General features: G+C 42.0%; 1 protein-coding gene across 1 annotated transcript in view; it reads left to right on the top strand.

Annotated features, from left to right (window-relative positions):
- Positions 1-7,138: 7,138 nt before the first annotated feature.
- The window catches only part of DGKG (diacylglycerol kinase gamma), a 121,147-nt gene continuing 107,171 nt past the window's right edge, over positions 7,139-21,114 (top strand). Inside the window, 2 exon segments of the mRNA XM_083616262.1 lie at positions 7,139-8,306; positions 15,768-15,837. The gene's annotated coding sequence lies outside the window, so the exon portion shown is untranslated.

A 21,114-nucleotide genomic window follows, 5' to 3' on the forward strand; every position in this document is an offset into this window, starting at 1 on the left:
GCCCTTCAGTTTTCTCCATGTTCTGTATATTCTTGTGACTTGTACGGACAATATATTTTCAGCAACATGGTAGCATCCTTGTCTTTCTGTCTCTTGTAGCAATAAATGTCCGCTAGGGCAGAACTGAAATGATCACCCAGCTTTACCACTCTCTTCTTAGGCTATGAAGAGTCTCCACCCCTTCCACCATTTTGTTTAGGATGTGAATTCAGCACCATAGCTCAGAGCTGTTTTTTTTCCTTCCTTCCCCCACACAACTCCAAGGAACCAGGCAGATCTAGCAACATGAAGGTGTCCCAAAGCCAAATCAGAGTGAGGGCCATGTTCCCTGCCCACACTTTGACGTTGTTTCATGCAAAAAAGGAGGGGGAAATTGGTGCTAAGCAGCACTGAACAGCACAGTGGCCATGACTGCCTGGACCACAAACAAGGGCCAAAAAACTAAATGAAGCTTAATACTCCCTGAAGTGTCTTTTCAAGACAAAAGAAATTGCTATAGAGATATTCAACTTCATCGTAATATTTCCTTTTTCAGTTGCTCTGGCAAACCATTTCCCCGCCCCCTCAATTTTCATAGTATACCCAGAGGTAGCTGCTAAAATAAGAGATCTCCCCAGCAAGGAGTTCAACCAGTGCCCTTATGATAAAGATGCGTACATTTTGTATAATAGGAGAACCACTATGTCATCGCTAGTGGCAAGGTCCAATTTTCATGCCCTGGTTTAGAGTTTAAAACAGTTAACAGAAGTTAATAATGAAGAGTCTTGTGGCAGCTTAAGTACTAACAAATTTATTACGGAATAAACTTTCATGGACTAGGGTCCACTTCAACAGATGCAAATATCATTTCCAGAGGGTCTCTTGCAGCGAACTACAGTCTACTTCAACAGATGCACCCTCTGGAAATGATATTTGCTTTAGGGCTTCTCCACACCTCTGCTTGTCCTGTGCCTAGAAAGCCCAGGCCTGAGTGGTTTTCCCAGGGAAAACCCACTCTTTAGCGCTCAGTCGGAGCAAATGGCAATTTGGGCTTTCTCCAGCTGTTTGCTTCAACTGAGCACTAAAGAGCAGTTTTCCTCAGGTGAAAGCAGTGGGACAAGAGGAAGCATGGGTAAGCCATTAGTTTCACAAAAGAAGATTCTTATTCTACTCTATCACATGGGTGCACATGCATTGTCTTAAAAAGAAAAACAAATATGAAGCTACCTGCTACCATTGCCCTATCGCCAGCATGGCCCCTTGTAATTGCATTATAGGTATCATAGTTATATTGTGTGCAGTATTGCTGTATTGTTTATATATGTTGCTTCTAGTGTATTTGGTTTGCACAATCTCTCTTTCGTAATTTTTCTCTTTTTTTTTAGCACCCATTCTTTTAATTGTAATTTGTTTTAACTGTTGCATTTTTACACTGCTGTGACCTACGTTGGGGTCTGGTGATGATGAGAGGGTTCATAAAGCATCATCTCTTTTTTACTGTACAGTGGTACCTCAGGTTAAGAACTTAATTCATTCTGGAGGTCTGTTCTTAACCTGAAACTGGTCTTAACCTGATGTACCACTTCAGCTAATGGGGCCTCCTGCTGCCGCCACGCCGCCGTAGCATGATTTCTGTTCTCATCCTGAAGCAAAGTTCTTAACCCGAGGTATTATTTCTGGGTTAGCGGAGTCTGTAACCTGAAGCGTATGTAACCTGAAGTGTCTGTAACCCTGTACCTGCAAGAACATCATCTGCAACAGATTGCAAATGAAGAAAAGGAATTATTAGACCAAACGATCACACAAGAAGAGATAAAGAAGGCTATAAAAAAGATGAAAACTGGAAAAGCGCCGGGGCCGGATGGCTTACCGGCAAAATACTATAAAACACTAAGCGACCAATTATGCCCAACCTTATGCGAAGTGATGAATAATATTTTAAAAGAGGGAAGGATTCCGAATACCTGGAAAGAGGCTTTTATTACATTAATTCCTAAAAAAGACGTAGATTCTTTGGATGTCAAGAACTACAGACCGATCTCGTTATTAAATAATGACTATAAATTGTTCGCGGACGTAATGGCAGAAAGACTAAAAAGGGTATTAAATAATAGAATTCACAAAGACCAAACAGGCTTCCTACCAGGGAGACAACTGAGGGATAACGTAAGAAACGTAATAGATATCATTGAATACTTGGATACTAGAATAGACAAACAGGCGGCTTTGGTATTTATCGATGCCGAAAAGGCATTCGACAATGTCTCCTGGCGTTTTCTGATGAAAAATATGAAAATGATGGGGATGGGAGAAAGATTTAGAAAAGGTATAGAAGCTATCTATTATGAACAAAAAGCAAAACTTATAATAAATAATACTACGTCAGAATTTTTTGATATATCTAAAGGAACCAGACAAGGCTGCCCCCTGTCTCCTCTATTATTTATAACAGTGTTGGAAGTACTTAATAAGAGATTGAGGGAGGCAACAGAGGTGAAAGGAATTAAGGTAGGATTGAAAGAACATAAAATTAAGGCTTTCGCGGATGACATTGTATTAACATTAGAAGATCCAAAACATAGCGTAAAAGAAGCTTTACAAAAATTTGAAGAGTTTGGTGCTGTGTCAGGCCTTAAGGTCAATAAGATCAAGACCAAAATGCTGGTAAAAAACTTAACTAAAGAAGACGCTGTAGATTTAGAACAAAGGTCGGGAATTAGGACAGCAAAGAAGGTAAAGTACCTCGGAGTATGGATTACGGTTAAGAACATCAATTTATATAAGGACAACTATGAGGTCACCTGGAAGAAGATTAAGAAGGACTTAGAAATTTGGGAGAGAATGAGATTGTCTTTTTGGGGGAGGATAGCGGTAATCAAAATGAACGTCCTGCCTAGAATGTTATTCTTATTTCAAAACATTCCGATACTTAAAGGTGTAAAGCAATGTAAAGAGTGGCAAAGAGCCTTGGCGAGATATATCTGGCAGGGAAAAAGACCGCGAATAAAAATGAAAATATTGGTAGACAGAAAGGAAAGAGGGGGCTTCTCCCTACCGGATTTAACTTTGTATTATGAAGCGGCATGTCTATTGTGGTTAAAAGATTGGATAAGACTAGAAAATAGGGATATCTTGGATTTGGAAGGCTTCGACAACAGGTACGGGTGGCACTCGTACCTGTGGTATGAAAAAGTAAAAGTGCATAGAGGCTTTTTAAATCATATTTTCAGAGGTCCAATCTACCAAGTATGGGAAAGAAATAAAAATCTTCTGGAAAGGAAGACACCTTGGTGGATCTCACCAGTAGAGGTGTTAACTATTAAAAAAATTAATATGGAAGGAAAAAATGCCACGTACGAAGAGCTTACAAGGAAAACAGAGCATGGTATTAAACTTAGACCGTATGATGAGATAAAAAATTTATTTACTAGTTGGTTGCAATATCACCAGGTAAATGATCTGTTAAAAGAAGATAAAAAGAAACTAGGATTTGAAGAGAAAAAAAATTAAGTTTAATGTGGAAGTTATTGAAGGCAAGAATAAAACTCTGTCTAGAATGTATGATATTTTGTTGGAGTGGTACACAAAGGACGAAGAGGTGAAGGAGGTAATGACCAAATGGGCGATAGATGTCGGACATAATATTGATTTTGAAAGGTGGATTGAATTATGGAACAACAACATGAAGTTTACGGCGTGTACGGCATTGAGAGAAAACTTGTGGAAAATGATATATAGGTGGTATCTCACGCTAGTGAAATTGGCTAAGATGTATAGGTTAAAAAACAAAAGATGCTGGAAATGTGGAGAAGTAGAAGGTGATTTCTATCACATGTGGTGGTCATGCAGCAAAGTGAAAGGCTTTTGGGAATCAATATACAACGAACTTAAAAAAATCTTTAAATATACGTTTCCCAAAAAGCCCGAAGCTTTTCTGTTAGGAATGATGGGTAAAGAAATTAAAAAAGAAGACAAGATATTATTCCTTTATGCTACCACAGCCGCAAGAATCATGTTAGCACAAAACTGGAAAACGGAAGCTATACCTAATATAAGTGAATGGCAGGTTAAAATGGTAAACTATGCCGAGCTCGCTAGAATAACAGCAAGGATAAGGGACCAAGATGAACAGAAATTTCAAGACGACTGGAACAAATATTGGAGGTACATTGGAATTAATTTGTAGACGGCACTAGCGGGGGTAGAACAACTCTAACAGTAAGGGGTTACTATTTAAGACTAAAAATAAAATACGTGACCATAGAATCGATTTGACACTTACCAAAGGGGTGGAGGGAAGTCCAAGGCTCGACAGAGTCTAAAATAAGGTGTTTATTTTTGTATAATTTGGTGGTCATAATATGTATAAGTTATTCAATTGAACTTTGTATATATCGATATGTTTATTTGTGTAAATTTCAATAAAAATTTATCTGCATAAATGAAGTGTCTGTAACCCGAGGTACCACTGTATATCTAATGCATGCACAGCCCCCATTATCCATGCATGGACTTAAGCAAGAGTAACCCAATTACCTCTTAGGATGTGTGAGCAGTGCTTGCCACCCTCAGAGTGACCTTTGTTATTAAGGCTTTAACTGAAAGGCAGTGGTAAACTCAAACCAGGAACTCTGCCAGTAGGGCCCGGGACTTTTAAGGCCAAGCTACAAGTAACTTTAGATACGTATTTGCACTTAGTACACACAGGGTTTGTTTTCTGAAGATGCAAATAGCATCAGCTGGGTGTGGGGCTGATAATTAGGTGTTGAGTGTTACCCTTTCCTCCCATGTTGTGGTTCTGAGGCAGCTGGTGATTGTTTCAGGGGGAAATCCTCCATTGCTGGCAACGTTTCAAACTTTCTGAACCAAAAGGAGAGGCAGAAATGCTTTTAATAAGATGAATTAAACATGATGTGGTGACTGAACTAAAATGGAAAGCACTCTAGCTGACCCCAAAGGGACCCAGGAGGCACAGGAGACTGTCACTTTACTGAAGCCAAGCAGACCTCCTGGAAGCCACATGTATGGAAAAGGTGAGATAGAAAATAAATAAATAAATAAATAAATAAATAAATAAATAAGGAAGGAAGGAAGGAAGGAAGGAAGGAAGGGGTGTTGGTGTTGGTCAAGCAAGCCCTGGCTAGAGAAACAGCAAGCGTGAGTCCTTGCTCTCTTTGCTTGCAAGGCCAATTGCCATTGCTGCAGACTTGAGGGGGAGATAATGTTTGCTAAAATCTTCAGCATGTGAAGTAGGTATCCTAATTGGCCTCAACTTAGCAGGCAAATAAAAGCCTTTTTTGCCAAATTTTAACCCTATTGCTTTCCATGAGAAAGTTAGGCATGTAGTTCAATATTTCCACTGAAATTAATGGGACTTAGTCCAGTTAATGTTAAGCACGTTTACGTTCCATTGATTTTAGTGGAAAATGTTTAAGCACATCCTTAACTCTCTCAGGGAAATCAGACTCACTGGCCACTAGTGAAGTTTCCATTGTGAAGGTGGGAAAAGCATCCTGGTCTTGGCAATGCCCTAAAATGCTTAACTCAGAAATGATACACCAGTCCAATATGTTGAGTTTATTATGGCAACTGTTCCCACGGGCTTATGTTTTATTTTGCCCTCTTAATTTACTAAGAATTTTGATCATCTTCACGACAATCCTGAGAAGTTAAGGGGGGCAAACTGGTTGTATGCACATGTCTGCTAAGCACATGATTAGCCATCCAGCTGCGAAGCAGGGGTTGTGGAGTCTCACTTTGATCAAAATGAGCAGGCTGGTGTGAGAACCAAAGTCACCCTGCCCCTCACAGCTGCTTTGAACTGTTTTCCCCCAGCCCAGCTTCAATACCAGAAGGTCTCCTTGATCAACATGCAGCTCTAAGTCTAGACATGTGGCATTTCACATGTTTTTGTTGCAGCACAGCAAGTTGGAACAAAATGATCTCCTCATGCTTCACACCAGTACAAATTTTCAGCACCATAAACAAGGCTAACCCTACTTGCCAGAGGATTTCTGTAAAGATCCTTAGGGCAGCAATATTAGTTGAATAACCAGTCACATCCATCAGTTAAAACATTTTCATCAGCTAAAAGTGTGCCTCTGATTAATCAGTCAGTTTGTCAAAAATACATACAGTGTGTGCGCACGCGGGCAAAAAAACAACAACTGCAGGTGTCACGCTTAAGAGAAAATGCAGTGTGTGTTCTGCCTGTTGTGACAAATGTTCACCATTGAACGGATGGCTACTCAGAAGTAAGTCCTACTGAATTCAGTGGGGTTTATGCCCAGGGAAGTGGTCAGGATTGCAGCTGAAAAGCATGATTTGCCCCTTAAAACTATTGTTTTTCTCATATGCAGTTAACCAAGTTTCCTTCAACTGGGTTACAGCCCTAAAGATAATGTAGGTCATACATGTTTTACACAGATGCCACAAGGAGACACTGACTAGATCGTTGATACTGACAAGGTCTTACTATTCTTTTGCTGAAATCTGTATAGATGTAATTAGAACAGGAAAAAGAAGGTGCAGTTACTGCTGTTTGTCAAATTCAGTTGCCTGCTCTCTCTAAAAAGAGCCCATCAATTGACTGGCAGTAACCTCACCCACCTAGGTGAGGTTACATCTTGATTGTGCAACCAGAATAAGTAAAGCCTCTTAGCAGGGGAGTCAGACAGCCGTGTGACATGGTTAACAATCTGTGGACATGCATCAAAACAAGCATGCTCCGAATACCAATTCGCACTACTTGTGGATCTCTGAGGACTTTTTACAGGAGCGACACAGATATTTAACAAGGGATGGGTGTGGTCAGTCATGGGGCAGGCATCTCTGTGTCCCAAGGTGAGGGAGTGAGATTCTTCAGCAAGGTTCATCCACAAGGAAGCTTTCTGTTCCTCTTTGTTCTGCACTCTAGCACAAAACTTGAAGTATCTGCCAAAAAAGAGAGAGTCAGGTATTGACAGTGACAGAGGATGCGCAAACCACACATCGTATTTCCAAGCCTCTAGGCATCAAGCAAAGGAGGAACTTGCACATCACCCTTGAAGAGAAATGGCCAAGTTCTGCCCATAATGGGAGTGGATATAGATATTGGAAGGGCTGAAGCAGAGCAAATGCAGACCCATATGCACTGGGAACAGAAACTGCTTTCGAATGAGTCTTGATCCAATTTAACAAGCATAACTTCCTCCAAACAATCCTGAACATTGTAGTGGTGTTAGGGTGCTGGAATTCCATGAAAATACAGTTCACAGTGTTCCTCAATAGGAAGTCAGGGTACTTAATTAGGTTTGAAGTGGAATGATGATGATGATGATGATGATTGATGATTAAGCAAGGATAGAGAACACTGGACTGTCAGCCAGCAACGTTCTCCATGTGGATGCTACAGGAGGCCAGCGTTCAGAATTCGGTTTCCAGGCACCAAGAAAAAAAGAGAGAGGGCTACCCTCCAAACCAGCCTGAATGAGCTTAGCTGTGCTCTAAATCCCTGCTGGCGATCTGGCCTTGACATCTCAGCCTGGGGGTTCTCCCACTTAGCATTTGCACAAGTCCAGATGAAATCTAATGACAAACTGAAGTGAATTAACTAGAAATGGGGAGGCAATTCAATGTGCATTATGAATTTAAGGGAGTGCTTAGGAGGTGGGGACAACACTCCACCAAGGCTTTCCGTGGGTGTCTTATAGAATTCTTGCTGTGTGTAAACAGACTCACTCCTGCTTAGCCTTAGCAAGCAAAACATTTCAGCACACGATGAAGTAACAAAAAGAGAGAGAGAGAATCGTCGAAGAGGATGGATGTTTCCCCAGCTCATTCTCTGCAGTCGTGGCTGGGTGGGGGAACTCTTTTCCGTTCCTGCTGAGAAGATAGAGCCAGCGTGTTGCCTGAAGGATCCAGGAGGTACAGCTTAGGTGCAAACCTGTGTTGTTTTTTTTGGCAGACAGAAAATATTGCAGCTAGGGATTGGGAGCCACCTTAAAAGTGGTAGCTAGAGCTGTCAGGCTGAGTGGGGAAGCACTCAGACCAAGAGAGACAGCAGTTGCCAGCAAAGACAAGCTCTATCCACAACAGCACAGCAAGCAGCCTGGAAGAAGAAAACAGACATTGCTCCCAAGCACTCCTTGCCCCCTATGCTTGCCTGCATTTCTTGACGCCCAAGAAGCCAGCCAGCCAGCTAAGCCTCCTGGATTATAAGGGCCAAGGCTACAGATGACAGGCTTGGGCATTCAAAGCCATCTGCTCTGTTTATTTGGTTGTCCTCCTAAGTAAAAAGGAAGAAAAGGAAGGGAGGAAAGGAAAGCAAGCTTCTGGCAACTTGAACGGTAAGGCTGAAAAACACTTTGAATAGCAGAGAATTGCAGTCAGCTTAGCTGTGCACGTGTGTGTATGTGTGTGTGTGCTTGTAGCTGATGCATGTTTATTTCACTGGAGCCCATGTTGCAGACAAATAGCGAAGCTCTGGCTGGTGTCTTAGAGTGTGGGGAGTTGGTCTGCAGTAGAACTGAAAGGAGGACGTAGCTTGAAGACTGCAGCAGGATGTCTGTGAGGTTCGTCTTTAATTCAGCTGCAGTTTAATAGTCTGTTGGGTCTAGTGCAATGTAAAAAGACACTGGGCACTTGATGCCATTAACATACAGACACGGTGCCTGCTGTCGGAGCTAGTTAGGAAGGAAATGAGCGTCCGTTAACTGGGCTGGAAGGAAGGCTGTTGTGAAAGAATGATGGAAGGTGGGTAGAAGAAACAAGAGCAGCCCCCTCCCAGGGGAAACTTTGCTCTCCAGAGATTAAATACAGCTTCTGGTTTAGAGAGATAGGAGATGTGGGCTTCCTTCCACACACATTTTTTTCTCACTGGTTTGCTAAGACATATAAAAATGAGAATCTTCCTTAAGCTGCTAGGGTCCTGGAGCTTCACCTGTTCACATGAAGTTTTGCCACTGCTGTTTTGCAATGCAAAAGCGGCATAGTTTCAAGCTGGCTGAAAATCTGATCCTGTTTTGTTTACTAAAGCCACATCTGCAAGGTGGGCTTTTGCAAGTCATATTCTATACAATCCCATTATGGGACAGAAGGAGAGTAGTCAGATGCAAAAGAGGACAGAGCACTTTTGACAAGCAACTGCCTGATGAAATACTCTCTTCTCCACAGCTATTAAAGGTGCAGGAGCTGTGGCTCTGCTGTATCTGGCACTGCCTTACAAAGGAGGTATTTGTTTAACCAGGAATGATACTATGGTTTCCTACCTACCAACCCCATTCCAAATTACTCTTACAGTCCTAACAATGTCTGCAACAGGTGAGGGGCAGGTAAACAGGGTACAGTGGAGCACAGAGATTTGATATTTATCAACATGCATTGGGTCTGTACTTGTGTGTAAGCAGAACATCATCCAAGGGGCAATTAACATGATGCATTGTTGTGGTCAAGTTGATTAGATCCAAACTAAATTTAGCATGTGGTGATTATGTAGTTTCATCTTGCACCCAGTTTGGCACTTAGACCAAACTGCTTATTTAAATCTGCTAATGTCAGGTGCTTTGGGGCTAATGTATGTTGAACTGCAAGTTGAGCATGTCAGTTAAATTGCCACAGTATCATTTCACCATCTGGTAGATGATCCACTCAACACATAGTCCCATCAGTTCTTGTGAAACTGAAAGTTTTCACAACTAAGAATCCACACTTTCAATATGCAGCTCAAACCACACAATCCATGGCAAATACTGGCACATTTTTATACTCCAGTGAAGGCCATAGAATGGGCCCAGCTAATATGGCCATTAAGCACTGTCTGCTCTGACAAACAGCAGTGAACTTTCCTAACCAGGTTACGATGCTACCCAAATACCTTCATAAGCAAACCTCCTGGGAACTGAACATGGAGCTTTGTGTATGCAAACCGTGGGTTCTAGTGCTAAACAAGCCTGCTGTCCCTCCCATTACTGGAAGCAAACACATGCTTGTAGATTCAGGAACTGCAGTACAGAGCCACATCAAAAGTGTTCTGGAATTGTCATCAACATTCTTTACTAGGGATGGCACAACCCAACCTGGGTTTGGAGGTGGCAAGTTTCAATCTGCCCAGAAACAGCGCCTTCAGAAAGCCAAATGAATGGTGGTCTAATATGATGCTCCCATCTCCAAGCTGACTGATATTTTTACAGGCTATTTTTAGGCAAGCACTGGTGTTGGGCAATGTGCCATTTAAAATTTACATATCTAACAAAATTAACAGAAGCAAATTACACCTTTTCTTTCGAGGGAGATGGCAATCTATGATTTTAGTCCAGGAATTGCGTCATCCCCACCCACCCTCCACTGGCTTAATGGAACTTGGCAATTAGCAAAACTAATCAAAATGGCTCTATTTCCAATGTTTGCTAAAATCTTCAGCATGTGAAGTAGGTATCCTAATTGGCCTCAACTTAGCAGGCAAATAAAACCTTTTTTTTTTTGCCAAATTTTAACCCTATTGCTTTCCATGAGAAAGTTAGGCATGTAGTTCAATATTTCCACTGAAATTAATGGGACTTAGTCCAGTTAATGTTAAGCACGTTTACGTTCCATTGATTTTAGTGGAAAATGTTTAAGCACATCCTTAACTCTCTCAGAAAAATCAATTGGATTTAAAAATGCTTAACTCTGAATTGTCTTTCTGGGGCCATTTGAGCAGCACCCACTTATTCTCTGCTGGTATCTCCTCAGATGCTTAAAGTGTTTGGGTTCCCTTCCGTTTGCATTTTATGAGGAAGAAATTGAGCAGCCTTATTCCTATGAGGGCATCAACTGAATGAAGCCTTGGCCATTATTATAATTTGCATAGCATTTTCTGTTGTACAAGTGTACTTTCAAAGTCACTATCACATTCACTCCCATAACAGCCTTTAAGGCACAGGTCATCCCCACGTTACGAGTGAAGAACTGACTCTGAGGTGCTCTCCTTGACATACGGAGCAGTCATAGCTAAGCAAAAATTTGAACTTGCTTCCCGCTGGCTTATGTTGGTGGCTTTTCAGTCACCAACAGCTACCTGATTTCAGACCAACCGCAGACATTCTTCTATGAGATGAGAACAGCTAAGCCATCTGGCTATTATCTCCACGCAGTGTGAAAAATTAACTTTGGAAGATAATTCATGATTTTGCAAAGGAAAAGACCAGAAAAACAAAGCTTTCTTCCTGAATTGGTCTGTTTATAAAATGTTTGCAGCTGCATTGGTCCCTTAGGATGGAGGGAGGGGGAATTAAAACAGTAAAAGCACAGTACCTTTATTAGTGCCAACCCCCCCCCCCCAAATGACAGAATAGCAAGCTTTATGAGCCTCTTACCTCAGGCTGGAAGTTATGTTAAAAATAGAGGAGGGGTATTTGGGGGCATAGCAGAAACTCCCAGTGTGGCCGTAGTGTAATTTCAGAAATGTAGAAAATGTGATTTCCGGATTAAAATAGAAACTTTTCTTTCATGACTCATGAGATTGAGATGGGATTGAACTGATGCTCTTTTTTTACTGGGCCAAGATCAATGATGCTTGAACCCAGAAGGAGCTGACAGGGGGGGCATCGTTGCTCCTCTGCCTTCCCAACCCAGCAGTTGCTGCCAGGGAGGTGGGGCATAAAGGTGGGGAGGTTGGTGTGATGCAGGCGCAGTGTTATTGAGAGTCAAATTGGCTTCGTCACTGCACCAGCACCACACCAGCCTACCCAACACTATGACACTCCTTCTCTTCCTCTTGGTTTATGGCAGTGATTACTGCAGTGGAAAACCAGGTAAGCGGCGCTGCCCCAACCTGCTCCGCCCTGCCAGCCAATGCTGCCTGGGCTCTGGTCAGATGAGACCAATGGCCCATCTTAATCTGCCATGTGGCCTTAGAGCTTCCTGCTTGGTCCTTGCTGCTCTGGGCAGCTTTGAACAGAACTATGCACCTGCCTATGGCCCCTCTGGTTCTCACTTTCCTGCTCTCGAACTTCCCTTCTGTCTGTGTTGACCACTCCTCCCCTGACATCCTTAGCCAGCCAGACTGCTTCCCTCAGTCCCAGAATCTAATGGTCTAGAACAGGGGATGGAGATCTGGTGGCTGTCCATATATTGTTGGACTCTCATCATCCCCATCCAGAATGGTCAGTGGTCAGAGAATGTGGGGCTTGTAGTCCAGCAAAATCTGGAGGGCCCCAGGTACTCCTGCCCCAGGTTAGAGTTTGACAACTAATGTGGCCTAAGTCAGGATGGGCCAATCTGCCAGGTTGGGTTTTTCTCAGTTTCTTATGTTTCCAATATTAAGATCAGTTCTCCACATTTCTATCTAAGTTTGCAATTTTTTAAAAAAATATTCTCATGAAAAAGCACTGGCATCTCAGTGCAAATTTATCCTAATATCCATTTCCATGCAATTTCTCCTAATATATACACATTTCCCACAAGACAATGTGTTGTTTAATGTTATTTTCACAAACATATGCATTTTTATGGACACTTTACCTTGGTATATGCATTTTTGTGAGCATTACTTGACTGGAGAGCTATACTGCAAAATTCAAAGATGTGTGAATTTTGAATAGCGGCTGTAGTTTGGTTCTTGTATTGTTTCAGAAAATGCAGATTAGGTAGGTTCACCTTTAAATGCAAAATGCCCACAATAAACATGTTAGTTGTTAGTAGTATAACCTTAATGTTTAGAAGTGCAGTCTCTGAAATACTGAAAAATGTAGAATGCAATTCTATATACATCTGCTCAGAAGTAAGCCTTATTGAGTCAAATGGGGATGTGTATGAGATTTGAGATTAAGTTTTGCCTCTTAACAGGAATGCACTGTCAGACAAACATATTTTATCCTTATTTGAAGTGCATCAATGAGACTACGTTTCTAATTTCAGGAAAGGGTATAACATTTATTCAGGTTGTTTACTTTTTATAAGATATATTCAGTTCTGTACCTCCAAATCATATGTCTCTTTTGTACTAACTGCCTCTGACAATAAAATCCTATGTTTGTAAATGTCTACTCAGAAGTAAGCCCCAATGAGTTCACAGGGACTTACTCCCAGGTAAGTGTACATAATTTATCTCTAAGTTATATTATTGGGTAAAAATAATAATAATTAAAAAGGCAACTAGTGAAATGCTAACATTTGTCCTTTCCTTTGATGATAAAGGATTGCCGTGTTGGTCAATATCTGTTTTAGTTTAAACCTGTGTGCTCAAGAGGGAGAGCTGCGATTTGAAGGTGGAACGGGGGGGGGGACACGACAAGGGGCCCATGGATATCCTGTTCCCAATGACCCCCACAAACCTGGAGCTAACCCTGATTATGAATAGACCATCTCCTCCAGGAATTTGTATACAGTAACTCTTTTTTTAAAAGCCACCTAATCTATTGGCCATCAACATATCCTACAACAGTGAATTCGATAAATTATGTGTTTTTCCATTCCTGGTGCATTTCAAATATATCCAAGGGTGTGATAATAGAATACAAATAATTTGCAGGGGAAGAACTGAGAGATCTTGCTATTACATCCTCCTACACAGAGCAGTGTGTGAGCCTGGCTGGGATTTGTATCTATCAGCTATCCATTTTACCATGCCATTTTTCTTCATATTGGCTGAGAACAGCAAACCTGACACTCTCATATTTGGAATACTGCAAACAACTCCAAGTCTGAGGGCAGCAGACATTCCAATATCAAGGAGAGATAGATATTCCTTTTAACAGAACGTGATCGAGCTCTTGAGCAAAGCCGCAACAAATTCCATCCCCCAAAGTGGATTAATGAGTGCTATTCTGCAGGTTGCCTTCCCCAACTTGGTGCCCTCTAGATGTTTAGGAGTAAAACTCCTATCAACACCAGGCAACATGGCCCTGGTCATTAATATTACAAGTGTTTTTTAAAAACCCTGCTATTGTATTAACTTCTTTACAGTGCTTTTGTAAATATGCAATAAACATTTCCCATTCTTTTTTATATTTGTTGTTGTCCTCTTCATTGCCAATCTTCTTTAGTTGGGACTTCTTCTTCTTTCCAACGTTGGGCTATCAATGTCCGTGCGGCTGTTGTTGCGTACATAAACTTTTATATTCTTTCAGTATATCCGTTCCAATTATACCTATTAAGAAAGCTTCCGGTTTTTTAACAAAGGTTATTTTTAACATTTTTTTCAATTCGTTATAGATCATTTCCCAAAAGCTTTTTTATAACCTTACATTGCTACCACATATGGTAAAATGTACCTTCTGCCTCTTTACATTTCCAACACTTATTATCTTTTGTTTTGTACATTTTTGATAGTTTAACCGGTGTTAAATACCATCTATACATCATTTTCATATAGTTCTCCTTAAGTGCCGTACATGCCATGAATTTTATATCATTTCTCCATAATCTTTCCCAGTATGCCATCTATATATTATGTCCCACATCTTTTGCTCATTTTATCCTTACACATTTGACCTCTTCATCCTTCGTCTCCCATTCCAACAATATATTATACATTTTTGATGATAATTTATAATTACTTTCTGAGATTTCATATGCAAATAATAGTAATAATAAAATGCTTGCAACATTTTTCATAGACCTAATAGAAAGAATGAATTCAGAGAATGTGGAAGGCATTGCACAATTCTTTGGTAGTGCCATGTGCTACTCTGGCAAATCCGATCCAATTGTCCCTTTTTGATTTTCTTCTGCCCAGATACTTTTTGAGAAAACAGTGTAATAATATTTGATAGCATGGATGTTGACAAGGAACTACATAATGTTCCTTCAATATTTGGTGAGATTGCAAATACATTTCTCCCCCCCACCCCCGAACATTCCTGATCTTGTACCAAATGTACCTACAAGACTTTGTCACAGATTCCTATCCTACAATTAGTATAAAGAATGTGTAACAGTACTGAGCAGCTGGTAGATCCCATTTTGTTTTTGCAGTTTTCCCAATTTTGTTAGACATAGCAGTTTTCTGATAGGAAGAAAGAGAGATTACAGGCCCCTTCATTCATTAATCTCATGAAGGGGATTCATATGATTACAGGAAAAGTGGGGCCACCTGCTCCCTGGCATTGACTCCCTGCTGCCCCCATATCTAAGAGTTGCGCGTGGATGTCAGAGAAGGGGAAACCTCTGGTTGTAGAGGTCTGCACCTGAGAAAAGGTCTATGCTCTTCTTAGTTAGCTATTCTCAGTTTGTTGATATTAGGGGAATGGACTTTGGAGCTGTACAGCCTTGGGGGGCAGGACCAGTGATGGGGGACCACTGCTCCTTTATTCCCTGGAAAGAGACTTACGCAGAAGGATGAAGGCTTGCATGCTGTAGGCCAAAGACATCACTCTCATTGCACATTGAAAGTCACAACCATGTTACATCATGTCAATATTCAGGGTAGTCAGAACTAATTTGTAGCCATGATGAATATTACTGCGTTGGGATATAAGAGCAGAGGGGGCTTTCACTGTAAAGACAAATAATTTGTGCATTGGATTGGAAGCCAATGTGGGTATTTAAGGAGAGATCTGATGTGATCAAATCAACATGAGGACACGAGTGATTTGGACTTCTAAGTTCTATTTTGACAGAGGTGAGTGGGCCTAGATAAGAGCAGGCTGCAGTAGTCAAAGCAAAGGTGTGGAGCAGAGTTTTTGTTGAGCCAATGGAGGGGCAAAGAGCCATATTTTTGCGGTGTTGTAAAAGGAGAAGCAGCATGACTATACTTTTACTTATTCTACATCTTGTTACCAAAACATGCTCATATTAAATTTCTCTTTGTATTGTTGTTCAATTTCCAGTCTCACCGTGGTATCAAAGTCAAGCTGGACCTTTCTGATTCTGCTATTAGCACACAGATCCTGCGACTGGGTATGTGGATTTTTATTTTGCCTTTCAAAACTTGCTGCTGTAACAACTACCCTCTTTTTCCCGGGTTAGATATATCAGAGATCACCGTTCTGGTGGGAAGGTAAACAGTGTTTCCGTGCGCTGCTCTGGTTCTCCAGAAGCGGCTTAGTCATACTGGCCACATGACCCGGAAGCTGTATGCCGGCTCCCTCGGCCAATAAAGCGAGATGAGCACCGCAACCCCAGAGTCGTCCGCGACTGGACCTAATGGTCAGGGGTACCTTTACCTTTACCTATGTTCCATGTACACCATACCACATGCTATCTAGATTATTTGCATATTTTTGCCCCCGAAAAGTGCTTCCCGAGAAACTGGTTTCATTCCAAAGAGAATAGCTCACTGCAAAAAGAGTCTGCATTATCTCACAGTGTGTCCTTTTGAAAACAGATGTTTTCAATACCAGATGTATCCACACCTGCCCAGTGACATTGTGGGTGGGTGTATACCAAGAATGCAATCGTTACTTCCTTTCTACTTCAGGAGCATGCGCAGGAAGGAAAAGGTGCGGATAACCTAAACAAGAGGAAGGTTTTCAAGTATGTATCATGTAACCACCTGCCCTTGTGAATGTCAGGATCTAGAATCAATCTAGCTTAAAAGCAGGGGATGAGCATGAACAATCATAGAGGAAAACTACTACAGGTTAGCGTGCATGTAGCCTGATTTCAAAACTCTAACCACTATGTGAGATTGGCTCTGGTTTATGCAAGAGTATCCTGTTTAGAAAGATAACTGGTTCAGGGTGAAGCTACTCTAACACCACCAGAATGTAACTAAGACAATTCCCAGTCAAAAGCAGCATGAATAGGAAAAATTGTGGGGGGTGGGATCTTGTTATTCCAGCATATGGAGCAGCACATTCTCTTTCTAATTTGTCCATATTAGCTTCCCAATTCACTGTGTATTATCAATCACAGTGTGAAGGACTGTTGTGCTGGGAGCGGATGGAAAATCAAGGGGAATGCTCCATTGTTGCACTGTTAATTAGAAATGACAACTCCTTGCCTCATTGTAGAGATGAAGGTCTAAGAAAACAGCTACAGTCACTACCATCTTCCTTCATAGGAAAAGGAATACATTTAGGAATAGCTGGCAATCTAATGAACCTGGTGGATTTTTTCCTCCATCAAAGGCAGTTTTCTTGCACTTCAGACTAAATCAAAGATTTACAATGTGTCATACAAGAAAGATAGCAGGACCTGTATCTTTCCTCCCCGCAGTCAAAAAATGTCAGGAAGCAAAAGTCTTGCACAGGTTTTTTTTACCCTTCCCACCATTCTAGAGGCTGGTTTTGATTTAAAAACAAAGAAACAAAAACCTCCCAACAAGATACAGCCAGCCAGTTGTAACATGTAGCTTGGTCATTTTAGAAGCAGCTGTGTGAACAGCTGAAGCAAGTTAGATGCATTTAGTTCTTCAGCATTTGCAAGTCAAGGTGGGGCTGGAATCTAATTCAATCTGCTACTTAATCCATTTATACTAATCTGTAGCAGGCTTTGTGCAGATGACCCTGTAAGCACATGGGCTGAGTGAAAGAAACCGAGGGTTTATCTAGTCTCAAAAAAAGAGAAATGGACAAGGATCTCCATGGCAGGAAGATGAAGTGAGTGTACTTATCCTAGTATTTGTATCCCCCCTGATCCAGCAGCAGTAATTCATGGTGCTCCTTCTTTGCACTGAATTTTGCTTTTATTTGCTGAACATGTTGCAGAATACAATTGCAAAAAAAAAAAAAACCAAAAAAACCCCACAACCCCACACACTCTGTCTGGAGGGCCTTACATAAATACAAAGAACTGTTTTTTTTAATATCAAACTCTATGCCTTTACTTTTCCAGAATGCATATTGTGTGCTGGCATTTGATTCTCATTGGGGTGGATGGTTCTAAAAGGATAACCCTCCCTTTGATTTAATGATATACTAATGGTTCTGAAGGTGTGGGGGCTGGGAGCCGTGTCATTCTGGGTGGTAAAAAGTAATATGAAGGAATGGCAGAAATTGGAAGGAGAAGCTGCTGGTTAAATGTACGCTTTCTCCTCCAAGCGCTGGTGGTATTGACATCAGTATGCACAAAATGCTTTCAAATAAAATTATCCTGCAATTGCCTGGGATACTTCATGCAGGAATTGATTGGGCAATCCTAAATTTAGTTAAGAGGGGAAGCCCAGACTCCAGCTTCACACCTTCCTCTCTGACGTCAGAGCCTGAACACTGACTGTTCTCGGGGCAGCTACAGACACAATTTTTGAAAGGGACCTGGTTTGTCTCTTTGTGCAAAGAGCAGGGCTGCAGGAGGCCCTCTTCACTTTGATACGGCCAGCAAAAAGAATGCCAGGTGTAAGTGGGGTCCTAAACACCAAAGTCTCCAGCCTTAGCTCTTCCAAATTTGTGTCCCTCTGGAGAACAAAAGGTTTATCTTGGAAGCCCTGGGAAAGCTGTGGATTTCTTTGAGAGCTGCTCATCAGCTCCCTTTCCCTGGCACTGAGAGAATACCAGAGCTATATTTGGAGAATATAGATGCCTTTGCTTCTCATTTACTGTGCACAGTCCACACACCTGCCATCAAGATTGTTCTTTTGTGTCAGTGGAGAATCCAGGATCTGTGAATTTTTCTTTCTTTCTTTCTTTCTTTCTTTCTTTCTTTCTTTCTTTCTTTCTTTCTTTCTGTGTATGATGTGAAGGAGGAGATTGGGGGCCCTGGCAGAGGGATTCTCCATTTCAGCAGGGAGACGTGAGAGTGGAGTGCAGCAGGAATGATCTTGAGGAGCTTAGCTAGAGTATAGCAGCTCCGCTCACTCCATTCAGCAACAGAGCATGGGGCAATATGATGGCTCTCTGGGCTGACGGAAGGTCATTGAGTCTTTAGGTGGACCTAGTACAGCCAACCCTTCCTCCCCTGGAGTGATTCTTGTAGTTGTCTTGGGGATATCTAGCTGATAGTGGAGCTCATTCCAGAACTATTTTAGTGTAGAGGTAGTTTGAGTCTGCAGGGACATAGTGCAGCTTCTGCAAAGTGTAGATAGGAAAGAACAAGAACGTTAGGGTAGGAACAATTGTGTTTGATGGAAGCATGGCAGATGTTACTGTGGACCAGCATGAGTGCATTTGCACCAACCAATACTTTCACTGGCACCCATAGGGTCTTCTTCCCCCACCCCTGGCATGAAATTAGTCTTTAAAGAAAGAGTCTATTGTAGCCAGTATAATAGATTTTGGTGTGTGCTTGGTTGTGATGTCTGCAATAGTGTCTATAGTTTGCAAATGTGCTCCTGGGCCCTGATCTTGGCCATTTCTGCTGGCAACTCATTTCCTATACCAACTGCAGAGGTGGTGTACCAGTATTTGGATCATCTGTTCTGTCTGCCCATTTATGCGGAGACGATAGATGGAAGAGAGTTGGCCCTTGATTTGTAACAGTGTCAACAGGCTTGCCAGAACCATAATAGGGACCGTGTGCATTCATCTGTGATAACGTGATTGAGTGCCCAGCGAAGTCAAAAGAGGAGGTGAGCTATTTTGCTAGCCAGAGGCACTGGATTAGCAGGGACAAAATGAATTGCAATCATGTCTGGGAGGTGGTGAACACAATGGAGTTTGCTGTGGTGGTTGCTCAGGGACAGGTTGGCATTGGTGATGGAAACAAACCAAGATACCACAAAACTCTGTGTTAAGTCTGCTGTGGTAAAACCAGCATAATTCCTCCTCTGAAAGGTCTCTGTGAGAGACTCTTGATGTTTGTGCAGGAGTTGTACCAGGATAGACACTTCCAAATGGTGAGTAGAAAGTAGGGCACCAGGGAAAGAGAGTTTATCAGTTCAATGGTTTTTTAATCCCAACATTTGTTGGTTTGTTTATTAAATTTATATACCAACCTTAATCCAAAGACCACAAGGCAGTTTACAATATCTCCTGCAAAGGAGGAATAATGTCACAGATACAGCACCTTAAGTTGCAGCAGATCACCTTAGGTGTAGAACTGATAGGTAATAGAAAAGATTTTCAGTAAGTGATATTGACAGGGGAAGACAGAATCATCAAAGGATGTCAGAGTTCATCTGTTTCTTGCTTAACCTTATTCAGTTTTATTTCTGCCAACCTAGCAATTTGAAAGCACACTAGTGCAAGTAGATAAATAGGTACCACTGTGGCGGGAAGGTAAGCGGCATTTCTGTGAGCTCTGGCACTTGTCACGGTGTCCTGTTGCGCCAGAAGCAGTTTAGTCATGCTGGCCACATGACCCGGAAAACTGTCTGTGGACAAACGCTGGCTCCCCCGGCCTGAAGCGAGATGAGTGCCTCACCCCATACCCACCTTTGACTGGACTTAACTGTCCAGGAGTCCTTTACCTTTACCTTTACTTCTTTTATCAAGAGAACATAGAACCCAGCGGCTGAATGCAGCCCTCCATGCCTCTCTATTTGGCCCTCAGGGCACCCCCTCAGCCATACCCTTCACTGTCCCTGCTTGCCCCCTCCCCCAAGTGTTTTTGCCTGTCTGGAATGTGCCCTTTAATAATTATTCTTGTCTAGATGGAGGATACAGAGAATGGGGGTGTATAAACTGGGCTACTGGACAAAGGTAGTGTTTACATTTGTTTCTCTACCCACTTTTGCCCCTGGCCCCACCAACCACTGGTAGGTCTGTCCTGTGCCTCCCCTCTCAAAGAAAGATTTCCCAGAAAGGAATGTAACCCCTGTTTTAAACCTTTGGAGACTGCAGACTGCCTTCTTGCTGAAATGGAAAATGAATTCCAACACAGCAAGGTTACCCCCTCCACCTCTCATGTGTAGACAGGAGATCGAATTACTGGTACCGGAAAAGGATTTTGGAGCATCATGCAAAATTCAGCTGATGTGCATTATGGCTGACTGGGCCGAAAGACTTAAAGCAGAGTTGCATGAACTCCTCCACAGAATTGCCTTGATTCCCTCCTCCACAGCCGGGGCCATTGCAACACTCTTGTTATTTGAAAGGAACTAGAGCAGGCAGGGAGCTGTTTGCTTCCTGCTGGGATCCCACAACCCTTTCTCTTGGTGAGGAAAATCCCTGCTATATAAATGCTGCCATCCTGCATAATCGTGACCAGGCTGAGAAACTGAATCTATAATCAAAACATTTCCAAAATAGCCTAGCCTCGGGGGATTTCCCACTGGTTGCCTGCTCATCTGCTGTACCCAGAAAGGCTGCCTTCCATGTTACGTCACGGGTGCCTGAGAAGAATGCTGGCAGCAAAGAG

The sequence above is a fragment of the Podarcis filfolensis genome (assembly GCF_964270895.1).
Source record: "Podarcis filfolensis genome assembly, chromosome: 5".
NCBI lineage: Eukaryota > Metazoa > Chordata > Lepidosauria > Squamata > Lacertidae > Podarcis > Podarcis filfolensis.